The sequence below is a fragment of the Rhinopithecus bieti genome, unplaced genomic scaffold, assembly GCF_001698545.2.
Source record: "Rhinopithecus bieti isolate Rb0 unplaced genomic scaffold, ASM169854v2 scaffold_41913, whole genome shotgun sequence".
Taxonomy (NCBI): domain Eukaryota; kingdom Metazoa; phylum Chordata; class Mammalia; order Primates; family Cercopithecidae; genus Rhinopithecus; species Rhinopithecus bieti.
The window spans coordinates 616,980-630,703 of record NW_016818964.1 but is presented as its reverse complement, the minus strand read 5'-3'; the positions used below and the strand labels follow the sequence as shown (position 1 = coordinate 630,703).

Genomic DNA, 13,724 nt, shown 5'->3' with positions numbered 1-13,724 from the left:
CGCTGTGTTGCCAGGCTGGAGTGCATTGGCATGATCTCAGCTCACTGCAACCTCTGCCTCCCGGGTTCAAGCAATTCTCCTGCCTCAGCCTCCTGAGTAGCTGGGACTACAGGTGTGTGCCACCATGCCCAGCTAATTTTTGTATTTTTAGTAGAGACAGGGTTTCACCATGTTGGCCAGGATGGTCTCGATCTCTTTACCTCGTGATCCACCTGCCTTGGTCTCCCAAAGTGCTGGGATGAGCCACCTCGCCTGGCTGGTTATTTCTTGATGATATGCTAAACAAGGGATGGATTATTCATGCTTCCCCTTTTTAGACCGTTTAGGGTAACTTCCCAACATTGCCATGGCATTTGTCAACTGTCATGGCGCCAATGGGAGTACAGCAGTGAGGACCAGAGGTCATTTCATCACCATCTTGGCTTTGTCAGCCAGCTTCTTTACTGCAACCTGTTTTACCAGCAAGTTTTTTATGACCTGTATCTTGTGCAGACCTTCTGTTTCATCCTGTGACTTAGAATGCCTTAACCATCTGGGAATGCAGCCCAGTAGGTCTCAGGCTCATTTTACCCAGCCCTTATTCAAGATGGAGTTGCTCTGGTTCAAACACCTCTGATATTTCCCTACTCCCTTTTATAAGACAACCCTTAATCCTAAGGGTTGCAGAGGGAAGAAGATCCATCTTCTGTAACTTCTTCAGGCTGAATAGGGGTGATGATATTCCTGCCTATGAGAGTCTCTTGTATTAGGGTAGAGAGGAGCTCACTCAGTCAGTATGGCTCTCTATCCTTCCTCCCTTCCCCATCCCCTGACAACTACCATTCTACTTTGTCTCTATAATTCTAAGTATCTCATATAAGTGGCATCATTCAGTATTTGTAGGGTTTTTTTGTGACTAGTGTATTTCACTTAGCATGTTAAGGTTCATCCATGTTATAGCATATGTCCGAATTTTCTTCTTTTTAAAAGCTGAATAATATTCTGTTGTATGATATATGCACATTTTGCTTATTCATTTATCCATCAAAGAAAACCAATAGCTTTTTTACATACCAGCAGTAACCTGGTTAAAAAAAATAAGATGGAAAAATACCAAGCCCAAAAATGTCAAATTGTTGAACACCAGAGAGGTACTATAATTCAAGCTGAGCAGAAAGGAATGGCCCTTGTCTCAGCCCTGAGCCACATGTCACTACATGGGCCCCAAGCAGCTCTTCTTGTGCTCAGAGTCCTGCTAAGTCTTATTCTTCACCTCTCTAAAGTGGCTCAAACTAGCGCAGGAGGCCAGGAGGGAGCAGATTCTATGCCACCTCCATTGCTTCTGTGCCTTCTCCAGATCCATTTTTTCCAAATGCTGTGTTTGAATTCTGCACAGGGGCATCTCTGTCTCCAACACTGAAACCGCTTTTACCAGACCCAGAGAAGACTGCCTTTTTTTTTTTTCCTGTACGGGGCCTCGTTCCGTTGCCTAAGCTGGAGTGCAGTGGCACCATCTCAGCTCACAGCAACCTCTGCCTCCTGGGCTTAAGCAATTCTCCTGCCTCAGCCACCTGAATAGCTGGGATTACAGGTGCGGGCCACCACCTCCAGCTAATTTTGTATTTTTAGGGGTTTTGCCATGTTGCCCAGGCTGGCTTAGAACTTCTGAGCTCAGGTGATCCACCCGCCTTGACCTCCCAAAGTGCTGGGATTACAGGCATGAGCCACCTAACCCGGCCAGATTTAACTGCTTTGAACCACCATCTCACACATCTTCCAGGGGCTTCTGTTAAATACAGAGTATTAATAGTGTATAATTCCATTTATGTAAGATCCTTGGACTAGTCAAACTCATAGAGACAAAAAGTAGAATGGTGGTTGCCAGGTAGAGGGGAAAATTGGGAGTCATTTAACGAGTATGGAGTTTCAGTTTGGGAAGATGAAAAAGGTTCTGGCGATGGATAGTTGTGATGGCTGCACAACAATGTGAATGTACTTAATGTCGGTGAACCGTATAACCATTTAACAATTGAAAATGGTTATAAAGGTCAATTTTGTGTTATGCATATCTTATCACATAAAAAATACAGAGGACTGATCACTATATTTGCTCCCTTCCAAAATCCCACCTAGGTTAAAGAAAAATACATAAACCCACAAGAACACAGGGACCAGGAGAGGAGATGCATTCACTGGATTAGGTTTGGTTGTTAAAAAAAAAAAAAAAAAAAAAAAAAAAAACTCCCGGGCACGATGGCTCACACCTTGTAATCCCAGCACTTTGGGAGGCTGAGGCAGGCGGATCACAAGGTCAGGAGTTCGAGACCAGCCTGACCAACATAGTAAAACCTCATCTCTACTAAGAACATAAAAATCAGCCAGGTGTGGTGGCATACACCTGTATTCCCAGCTACTGAAGTGGCTGAGACAGGAGAATCACTTGAACCAGGGAGGCAGAGGTTGCAGTGAGCTTGAGATCATGCCACTGCACTCCAGACTAGATGACAGAGCAAGACTCCGTCTCAAACAGAAACAAAAACTAATATAACAGTGATTTTACATGCTATGGTTTTTTTTTTCTCCTCTCATCTTCAAGAAATGTGGAGACTGCCAGTCCAGGGATGATACAACATCACAGTGTCAGGAATCTGCTCTTTCTGTATAATTGTTACAGGAAAGGGGTCCCAATCGAGACCCCAAGAAAAGGTTCTTGAATTCAGGCCAAGTCCACAGTGCAAAGTAAAAGCAAGTTTATTAAGAAAGTAAAGGAATAAAAATTCCCTACTCCATAGACAGAGCTGCCGAGGGCTGCTGGTTGCCCATTTTTATGGTTATTTCTTGATGATATGCTAAACAAGGGGTGGATTGTTTATGCCTCCCCTTTTTAGACCATATAGGGCAACCTCCTGATATTGCCGTGGCATTTGCAAACTGTCATGGTGCTGGTGGGAGCGTAGCACTGAGGAGGACCAGAAGTCACTCTTGTGTGGCCTTTTTGGTTTGGTGGGTTTTGGCCAGCTCCTTTACTGCAACCTGTTTTATCGGCAAGGAATTTATGACCTGTATTTTATGTTGACCTTGTATCTCATCCTGTGACTTAGAATGCCTTAACCATCTGGGAATACAGCCCAGTAAGTTTCAGCCTCATTTTACCCAGCTCCTATTCAAGATGGAGTTGTGGCCGGGCGCAGTGGTTCATGCCTGTAATCCCAGAACTTTGGGAGGTTGAGGTGGGTGGATCACGAGGTCAAGAGTTCAAGCCAGCCTGGCCAACATGGCAAAACCCCGTCTCTACTAAAAATACAAAAATTAGCCGGGCGTGGTTGGCATGCGCCTGTTATGCCAGCTACTCGGGAGGCCGACGCAGGAGAATCACTTGAACCCGGGAGGCGGTGGAGGTTGCAGTGAGCAGAGATCGCGCCATGCACTCCAGCCTGGACAACAGAGCAAGACTCCGTCTCAGGGGGAAAAAAAGAAAAGATGGAGTTGCTCTGGTTTACATGCCTCTGACATAATGGCTTTATGTACATGGCTTCCATGGTTAAGGTCAGCTCGTGGATCTGATATGGCTGTGTTGGTGATCATGCCCAGCAATCAGAAAGAGAAAGGAGGCCGGGTTTGGTGGCTCATATCTGTCATCCCAGCACTTCGGGAGGCCAAGGCAGGAGGATCACATAAGCCCATGAGTTTGAGACCAGCTTGAGCAACATAGGGAGACCTCATCTCTACAAGAGATAAAAATAAATCAGTTGGACATGGTGGAGTGTACCTGTGGTCCCAGATATTCAGGAGGTTGAGGTAAGAGGATACCTTGAGACTGGAGGTTTGAGGCTGCAGTGAGCTATAATCGTGCCACCGCACTCCAGCCTGGGCAACACAGTGAGACCCCATCTCAAACAATTAAAAAAAAAAGAGGGCAGAAAAAGGCTATGTACCTTTTCTTTCAGGTTACCTTCTCAAAGTTGTGCATACCCCTTCCATTTACATTATATTGGTCAGAGCTTAACATGACAACTACTAGCTACAAGGTGGTTTTTATTCTGGGTTGCCATGCATCTTAGCTTGAGTACCCTACAGGCAGATCCTGAGATGAGGATTCCTGTGAAAATGATTATTTACTTATTTAATTAATTTATTTTGAGATGGAGTCTCACTCTTGTCACCCAGGCTGGAGATCAGTGGCGTGATCTTGGCTCACTGCAACCTCTGCCTCCCAGGTTCAAGCAATTCTCCTGCCTCAGTCTCCCAAATAGCTGGGACTACAGGCATGTGCCACCATGCCCAGCTATTTTTTTTTCTGTATTTTTAGTAGAGACGGGGTTTCACTATGTTGGCCAGGCTGATCTCAAACTCCTGACCTCAGGTGATCTGCCCACCTCAGCCTCCCAAAGTGCTGGGATTACAAGCGTGAAACACTGTGCCTGGCCGAAAATGATTTTTTAAAAGTGTTCCAGGAAGAAATGGAAAGGGCATAGGGGAGTAAGAAAGTGGAAAATGGAAAGGAAGGAAGCCAAGCAAGGGGATCCTATCAAGCAAAGCCTCAGTCCTGCAGACAGTTCGGAGGCAGGATATTCATATCTTAGAGTTGTCCGAAACAGGACAGGCAAGCTGCAGAATTTTCAACTCCGGCTGAATAAGGTTGTGTTTCAGCTCTCTGGGCACCTGGAAAGTATGGGCTCCAGTAGCCTGGAGGCAGTCTGCTGACAGACACAGGTGCTGGCTGGTGTGCACAAAAGTGGTAAAGGGATGAGCGGCTACAATAGGGACACTGGCATCTTGGCTGTCATGCATCCAGGTAAAAAGTGGGGGCTCAATTACTATATATGAAGGGGAGAACAGACTTTAGGGAATAATTATCAGTCATTTCCAGGTGAGACAACAACAGAAGAGAAATGCTACATTTTTTCTTTTTTTTTTTCAGGGGGGGCGTGGGGGGTGGGGACAGAGTTTTGCTCTTGTTGCCCAGGCTGGAGTGCAATGGCACAATCTCCGGCTCACTGCAACCTCCACCTCCTGGGTTCAAGCGATTCTCCTGCCTCAGCCTCCCGAGCAGCTGAGATTACAGGCATGCACCACCATACCGAGCTAATTTTGTATTTTTAGTACAGACGGGGTTTCTCCATGTTGGTCAGAGTGGTCTCAAACTCCCAACCTCAGGTGATCCGCCCGCCTCGGCCTCCCAAAGTGCTGGGATTACAGGCGTGAGCCACCGCGCCCAGCGAGAGATGCTAACATTTTTTTGTTTTTTGGAAGATGACAAGTTGATGCAGGAATGAGCAGAACCAGGAAGCTGGATACTCAGTGTTTAAGAGTTCCTAGCAGCACGCAGGAAAGGAAAGCAACAAGTATCCCGGGAGGTGGGGTTAGATGTAGACTGAAATCAGGAGGTGTGGTTAAAACTCTTTGAAAGAGGCTGGGTGTGGTGGCTCACGTAATTCCAGCACTTTGGGAGGCCAAGGCAGGTGATGACGAGGTCAGGAGTTCGAGACCAGCCTGACCAACATGTGAAACCCCATCTCTACTAAAAATACAAAAATCAGCCAGGTGTGGTGGCGCATGCCTGTAATCCCAGCTACTAAGGAGGTTAAGACAGAAGAATTGCTTGACCCGAGAGGGGAAGGTTGCAGTGAGCCAAGATCATGCCATTGGACTCCAGCCTGGGCGACAGAGAGAGACTCCATCTCAAAAAAGAAAGAAAGAAAGAAAGAAAGAAAGAAAGAGAGAGAGAGAGAGAGAGAGAAAAGAAACAGCAGATTCCCTAGAGAGGAGACATTCATCACTAAAAAAAATATATATATATATATTTAAAATAATTCGCAGAACTAAAAGCCCTTTTTGAATGGGCTCAGGGTGCCCAGCATAATGTACAAAACAAAAGCAAACCCACATCAAAGTACACCATTATTAATTTCAGAGCATCAGAAATAAAGAGAAGATCTGATAAGCTTCTTGGAAGAAAACAAGGCACAGAGAATAATCAGAGGAGAGTAGAGCAGGAAAACAGGGTCCTGTGTAGAGAGAACTGAGTCTAGCCAATTGATAGAATTCTTGATGTTTTGTTGAAAACAGAAGCACTTTATAATTCTCTGGGTAAGTTTTAGAAAGATTCTGTAGTAATGGAAAATTGTGCAAATTTAAAAAATGGAATCTGTTAATTTCAGGAAGAACAAAAGGTGGAAAAGGCAATATAATCTTGGTACAACATTTGACTCAGCTGCAATGAATAAGACTTACATAGTTGTATAAGGTAAGCATTGATTACTTACTTTACCAATAATTATGATATCACCATACTGAAAGCCCAGAAGGAAGGGAAATAAAGGGAAATACAAGAGTGCTAAATCTTTTTTTTTCCATAAGTTGGTAATGTATAAAATTAAAAAATGACAATCATAAGCCTAATGCTTAGAAATTCAGAAAAATATCAGACTAAATTTTAAAGTCTACTTTAAAACTGAGTTTTGCTTTTTTTTTTTTTTTTTGAGACGGAGTCTCGGCTCTGTCGGCCCCGGGCTGGAGTGCAGTGGCCGGTCTCAAGCTCCACTGCAGAGCTCGCGCCTCGCCGGGGTTACGCCATTCTCCTGCTAGCTCCGCGAGCCAGCTGGGAACTACCCAGGCGCCCCGCGCACGCGCCCGCTAGTTTTTTGCCATTTTTTTAGTAGAGACGGGGTTTCCCCGGTATTAGGGGCGCAGGATGGTCTCGATCTCCTGAGCCCTCGTGATCCGCCATCTGGCTCCCAAGTGGCTGGGATTAGCAGGGGCTTGAGGGCGAGCCACCGCGCCCAGCCGAGTTTTTGCTTTATAGTTGCATAAATAAATTCATTTTGATGGTTTTCTCAGAACAGATGAACTGGCTGAGTAAAGTGGTCCATGCCTGTAATCCTAGCACTTTGGGAGGCCAAGGCAGATGGATCACTTGAGGTCAGGAGTTCCAGACCAGCCAAAAAATTAGCTGGGCACAGTGGTGCACACTTGTAATCCCAGCTACTCAGGAGGCTAAGGCAGGAGAATCACTTGAACCTGGAAGGCGAAGGTTGCAGTGAGCCGAAATCGAACAACTGCACTCCAGCCTGGGCGACAGAGTGAGACTCCATCTCAAAACAAAAAACAAAAAACAGATGAATTGTTTTTCCTTGAGGAATACTGATGATCCCACTGCTTGAGTAATGGAAACCAGCTTGCAGCTGATAAGTTATTTTTTGTCTTTTTTCCTGTTCTATCCATTGTCCTAGGTTTGAAATTTCAGCTAGGCAGCTTTGATCCCACCACCTGTAGCCACTGAGGTTCACAGGCTGTTTGAGATATTGTGTTCAATTGTGCTGGGCTTGTTTTGCTGCTTATTGAGTGATGACGAGCAATGTATTCGCTACTGAGATATTTTGCAGAAAAAGGAAGAGATGTCTTCAGCTCAAATGCTATCAAACTTGTATGTCTTTTAACTTTTTATTATAAAAAATTTCAAACATATGCAAAAGCAAAAGACTTGTTTAATGAACCTTATGTACTCACCACCCAGCTTCAACAATTATCAGTTCCTGACAATTCTTGTTTCACCTATCCCACCTCTACTATACACACATACAAACACACACACACACACAGACACACACCCACACGGGAGCAAAGTCAACTTCCATTATTTTGAAGCACATCCAAGACATCACATTATTTATCACATTATTTATTAAGTTTCTTGGGTCATAGTCCATCTCACAGAAAGAAATCCCCCATGAGAAACTTTTAGGACATAGCTTTTATGTTAATTACTTAATTTCTGCACTACCCATCCTTGCCTTCCTTCTAATTTTCTGCACTAGCTATCCTTACCTTCCTTCTAATTTACTAACCTGCCAAGGATTCTCCTGCCTCAAGGTATTTGCATCAGCTGTTTCTTTCTGCCTGGATTGCTCTTTCCCAGATACTTATATGTCTCATTCTTTTTCACCCAGGGGAAATAAACAGCTTTGTTGCTCACACAAAGCCTGTTTGGTGGTCTCTTCACATGGACGTGCGTGACATTTGGTGCCGAAGACCTGGGACAGGAGGACTCCTCTGGGAGACCGGTCCCCTGTCCTCGCCCTCACTCCATGAGGAGATCCACTTGCAACCTCGGGTCCTCAGACCAATCAGCCCAAGGAACATCTCATGAATTTCAAGTCGGGTAAGCGGTCTTTTCCAGCCTCTCTTGCTACCCTTCAATCTCCCTCTCTCAGTACCCTTCAGTCTCCCTGTCCTTCCAATTCCAGTTCTTTTTCCTCTCTAGTAGAGACAAAGGAGACACATTTTATCCATGGACCCAAAACTCTGGCGCTGGTCACAGACTCGGGAAGACAGTCTTTCCTTGGTGTTTAATCACTGTGGGGACACCTGCCTGATTATTCACTCACACTCCATTGGTGGCTGATCATCAGGGGGGCACCTGCCTTGGTCATTCACCCACATTCCCTTGGTGGCAAGTCAATTGCAGGGACGCCTGCTTTGGCTGCTCACCCACCCCCTTTTCTGTGTCTCTACCTTTCTCTTTAAACTTACCTCCTCCACTATGGGCAACCTTCCGCCCTCCATTCCCCCTTCTTCTCCTTTAGCCTGTGTTCTCAAGAACTTAAAACCTCTTCAACTCACACCTGACCTAAAACTTAAAAGTCTTATTTTCTTCTGCAATACCACTTGACCCTAATACAAACTCGACAGTAGTTCCAAGTGGCCAGAGAATGGCACGTTCGATTTGTCTATCCTACAGGATCTAGATAATTTTTGTCGAAAAATGAGCAAATGGTCTGAGGTGCCTGACGTCCACACATTCTTTTACACATTGGTCCCTCCCTAGTCTCTGCTCCCAATGCGACTCGTCCCGAATCTTTCTTCTTTCTCTCCTCTTCCTTCAGTCTCCACCCCAAGCTCTGAGTCCTTTGCATCCTTCTTTTCTACGGACTCATCTGACCTCTCCCCTCTTCCCCAGGCTGCTCCTCGCTAGGCTGACCCAGGTCCCAATTCTTCCTCAGCCTCCGCTCCCCCACCCTATAATCCTTTTATCACCCCTCCTAACACCCCATCCGGCTTACAGTTTCTTTCCTCGACTAGCCCTCCCCCACCTGCCCAACAATTTCCTTTTAAAGAGGTGGCTGGAGCTGAAGGCATAGCCAAGGTTAATGCTCCTTTTTCTTTATCCGACCTCTCCCAAATCAGTTAGCGTTTAGACTCTTTTTCATCAAATATAAAAACTCAACCCTATTGAGTTTGGCCTGTTTGGCAACAACCCTTATGGCCTGTTTGGCAACAACCCTTAGATGCCTTACCGCCCTAGACCCAGAAGGGCCAGAAGGCCATCTTATTCTCAACATGCATTTTATTACCCAACCCACTCCCGACATTAGAAAAAGCTCCAAAAAAATTAGATTCTGGCCCTCAATCCCCACAACATGACTTAATTAACCTTGCCTTCAAGGTGTACAATAACAGAGTAGAGGCAGCCAAGTAGCAACATATTTCTGAGTTGCAATTCCTTGCCTCCACTGTGAGACAAACCCCAGCCACATCTCCAGCACACAAGACCTTCCAAATGTCTGAACCGCAGTGGTCAGGCATTCCTCCAGGACTGCCTACCCCAGGATCTTGCTTCAAGTGCCAGAAATCTGTCCACTGGGCCAAGGGATGCCCGCAGCCCAGGATTCCTCCTAAGCCATGTTCCATCTGTGCAGGACTCCAGTGGAAATCGGACTGTCCAACCTGGCAGCTACTCCCAGAGCCCCTGGAACTCTGGCCCAAGGCTCTCTGACTGACTCCTTCCCAGATCTTCTCGGCTTAGCAGCTGAAGACTGACACTGCTTGATCGCCTCGGAAGCCCCCTGGACCATCACTGATGCTGAGCTTTGGGTAACTCTTACAGTGGAGGGTAAGTCCATCCCCTGTTTAATTGATACAGGGGCTACCCACTCCACATTACCTTCTTTTCAAGGGCCTGTTTCCCTTGCCTCCATAACTGTTGTGGGTATTGACAGCCAAGCTTCAAAACCCTTTAAAACTCCCCAACTCTGGTGCCAACTTGGGCAACATTCTTTTATGCACTCTTTTTTAGTTATCCCCACCTGTCCAGTTCCCTTATTAGGTTGAGACATTTTAACCTAGTTATCTGCTTCCCTGATTATTCCTGGACTAGAGCCACATCTCATTGCCAACCTTCTTCCCAACCCAAAGCCTCCTTTGCGTCTTCCTCTCGTATCCCCCACCTTAACCCACAATGGGACACCTCCACTCCCTCCCTGGCAACTGATCAAACACCCATTACTATCCCATTAAAACCTAATCACCCTTACCTGGCTCAACACCAGTATCCCATCCCACAACAGGCTTTAAGGGGATTGAAGTCTGTTATCACTCGCCTGCTACAGCATGGGCTTCTAAAACCTATAAACTCTTCTTATAATTCTCCCATTTTACCTGTTCAAAAACCGGACAAGTCTTACAGGTTAATTCAGGATCTGGGCCTTATCAACCAAATTGTTTTGCCTATCTACCCTGTGGTGCCCAACCCCATACACTCTTTTGTCCTCAGTACCTTCCTCCACAACTCACTATTCCATTCTTGATCTTAAAGATGCTTTTTTCACTATTCCCCTACACCCCTTGTCCCAGCCTCTCTTTGCTTTTACCTGAACTGACCCTGACACCCATCAGTCCCAGCAGCTTACCTGGGCTGTACTGCCACAAGGCTTCAGGGACAGCCCTCATTACTTCAGCCAAGCTCTTTCTCATGATTTACTTTCCACTTCTTCGCTTCTCATCTTATTCAATATAGTGATGACGTTCAACTTTGTAGCCCCTCCTTTGAATCTTCTCAACAAAACACCCTCCTGCTCCTTCAACATTTATTCTCCAAGGGATATTAGGTATCTCCCTCCAAAGCTCAAATTTCTTCTCCATCCGTTACCTACCTCGGCATAATTCTTCATAAAAACACACGTGCTGTCCCTGCCTATCAGTCCAACTGATCTCTCAAACCCCAACCCCTTCTACAAAACAACAACTCCTTTCCTTCCTGGGCATGGTTGGATATTTTTGCCTTTGGAAACCTGGTTGTGCCATCCTAACAAAACCATTACATAAACTCACAGAAGCAAACCTAGCTGACCCCATAAATCCTATGTCCTTTCCCCNCTCATACTTCAGCCAAGCTCTTTCTCATGATTTACTTTCCACTTCTTCGCTTCTCATCTTATTCAATATAGTGATGACGTTCAACTTTGTAGCCCCTCCTTTGAATCTTCTCAACAAAACACCCTCCTGCTCCTTCAACATTTATTCTCCAAGGGATATTAGGTATCTCCCTCCAAAGCTCAAATTTCTTCTCCATCCGTTACCTACCTCGGCATAATTCTTCATAAAACACACGTGCTGTCCCTGCCTATCAGTCCAACTGATCTCTCAAACCCCAACCCCTTCTACAAAACAACAACTCCTTTCCTTCCTGGGCATGGTTGGATATTTTGCCTTTGGAAACCTGGTTGTGCCATCCTAACAAAACCATTACATAAACTCACAGAAGCAAACCTAGCTGACCCCATAAATCCTATGTCCTTTCCCCACTTCCCTTTCCATTCCTTAAAAAACAGCACTAAAAGCTGCTCCCACACTAGTTCTCCCTAACTCATCCCAACCCTTTTTTCATTACACACAGCTGAAGTGCAGGGCTGTGTGGTCAGAATTCTTACACAAGAGCTGGGACTGTACCCTGTAGCCTTTCTGTCCAAACAACTTGACCTTACTGTTTTAGGCTAGCCCCCACATTATTCCTGATACCACACCTGATCCCCATGACGGTATCTCTCTAATTCACCTGGCATTCACTCCATTTCCCCATATTTCCTTCTTTCCTGTTCCTCACCCGATCACACTTGGTTTATTGATGGCAGGCCTAATTGCCACTCACCAGGAAAGGCAGGCTATGCTATAGTAGTATCTTCCACATCTATCCTTGAGGCTACTGCTCTGCCCTCCTCCACTACCTCTCAGCAAGCCAAACTCATTGCCTTAACTCAAGCCCTCTTGCAAAAGGACTACGTGTCAATATTTATACTGACTCTAAATATGCCTTCCATATCCTGCACCACAATGCTTTTATATGGGCAGAAAGAGGTTTCCTCACTACGCAAGGGTCCTCCATCATTAATGCCTCTTTAATAAAAACTCTTCTCAAGGCTGCTTTACTTCCAAAGGAAGCTGGAGTCGTTCACTACAGGGGCCATCAAAAGGCATCAGATCCCACTGCTCTGGGCAACACTTATTGCTGATAAGGCAGCTAAAGAAGCAGCTAGCCTTCCAACTTCTGTCCCTCACGGCCAGTTTTTCTCCTTCTCATCAGTCACTCCCACCTACTCACAGACTGAAACTTCCACCTATCAATCTCTTCCCACATAACGCAAATGGTTCTTAGACCAAGGAAAATATCTCCTTCCAACCTCACAGGCCCATTCTATTCTGTTGTCATTTCAAAACCTCTTCCATGTAGGTTAAAAGCTGCTAGCCCATCTCTTAGAACCTCTCATTTCCTTTCCATCGTGGAAATCTGTCCTCAAGGAAATCACTTCTCAGTGTTCCATCTGCTATTCTACTACTCCTCAGGGATTATTCAGGAACCCTGCCTTTCTTACACATCAAGCTCGGGGATTTGCCCCTGCCCAGGACTGGCAAATTGACTTTACTCACATGCCCTGAGTCAGGAAACTAAAATACCTCTTGGTCTGGGTAGACACTTTCACTGGATGAGTAGAGGTCTTTCCCACAGGGTCTGAGAAGGCCACCGTGGTCATTTCTTCCCTTCTGTCAGACATAATTCCTCAGTTTGGCCTTCCCACCTCTATACAGTCCAATAACGGACCAGCCTTTACTAGTCAAATCGACCAAGCAGTTTCTCAGGCTCTTGGTATTCAGTGGAAACTTCATACCCCTTACTGTCCTCAATCATCAGGAAAGGTAGAATGGACTAATGGTCTTTTAAAGACACACCTCACCAAGCTCAGCCTCCAACTTAAAAAGGACTGGACAGTACTTTTACCTCTTGCCCTTCTCAGAATTAGAGCCTGTCCTCGAGATGCTACAGGGTACAGTCCATTTGAACTTTTAAATGGATGCAGTTTCTTGCTCGGCCCCAACCTCGTCCCAGACACCAGTCCTCTAGGTGACAATCTTCTAGTCCTCCAGCAGGCTAGACAGGAAATTCGCCAGGCTGCTAATCTTCTCTTGCCTACTCCAGATTCCCAGCCATATGAAGACACCTAGCCGGACGATCAGTTCTTGTTANTAAATGCCCTGCTTTTGTTTACACTGCCGGTTTACACTGTTTCTCTAAGCCATCACAGCTGGTATCTCCTGGTGCTATCCCCAAACTGCCACTCTTAACTCCCTCTTAGAGTGGATAGATGATCTTTGCTGGCAGGGCACCCTCCAATACTTCCACCCTGATGAAGTTCTATTCTTTACTTTTATACTCACTCTTATTCTCATTCCCATCCTTATGCCACCCTCTACCTCTCCCCAGCTATCTCCACCATACTATCAATCTTATTCACTCTCTCCTAGCCGTTTCTAATCCCTCCTTAGCGAACAATTGCTGGCTTTGCATTTCCCTTTCTTCCTGTGCCTACACAGCTGTCCCTGCCTTACATACAGACTGGTCAACATCTCATGTCTCCCTACACCTCCGAACTTCCTGTAACAGCCCTCACCTTTACCCTTCTTTACTTTCTAGA

The 13,724-nt window shown here is 45.7% G+C and overlaps 1 long non-coding RNA gene across 2 annotated transcripts; it reads left to right on the top strand.

Annotated features, from left to right (window-relative positions):
• Positions 1–5,844: 5,844 nt before the first annotated feature.
• Positions 5,845–13,275, top strand: LOC108519114 (uncharacterized). Of its 2 annotated transcripts, XR_001882532.1 has the most exons (5): positions 5,845–6,226; positions 7,212–7,405; positions 7,929–8,140; positions 9,678–9,871; positions 13,229–13,275. It is a non-coding gene; the product is annotated as an uncharacterized LOC108519114 (long non-coding RNA). The 2 variants fall into 2 exon arrangements; XR_001882531.1 differs by lacking the exons at positions 5,845–6,226; positions 7,212–7,405 and having other exon boundaries at positions 7,522–8,140.
• The last annotated feature ends 449 nt before the right edge of the window (positions 13,276–13,724 follow it).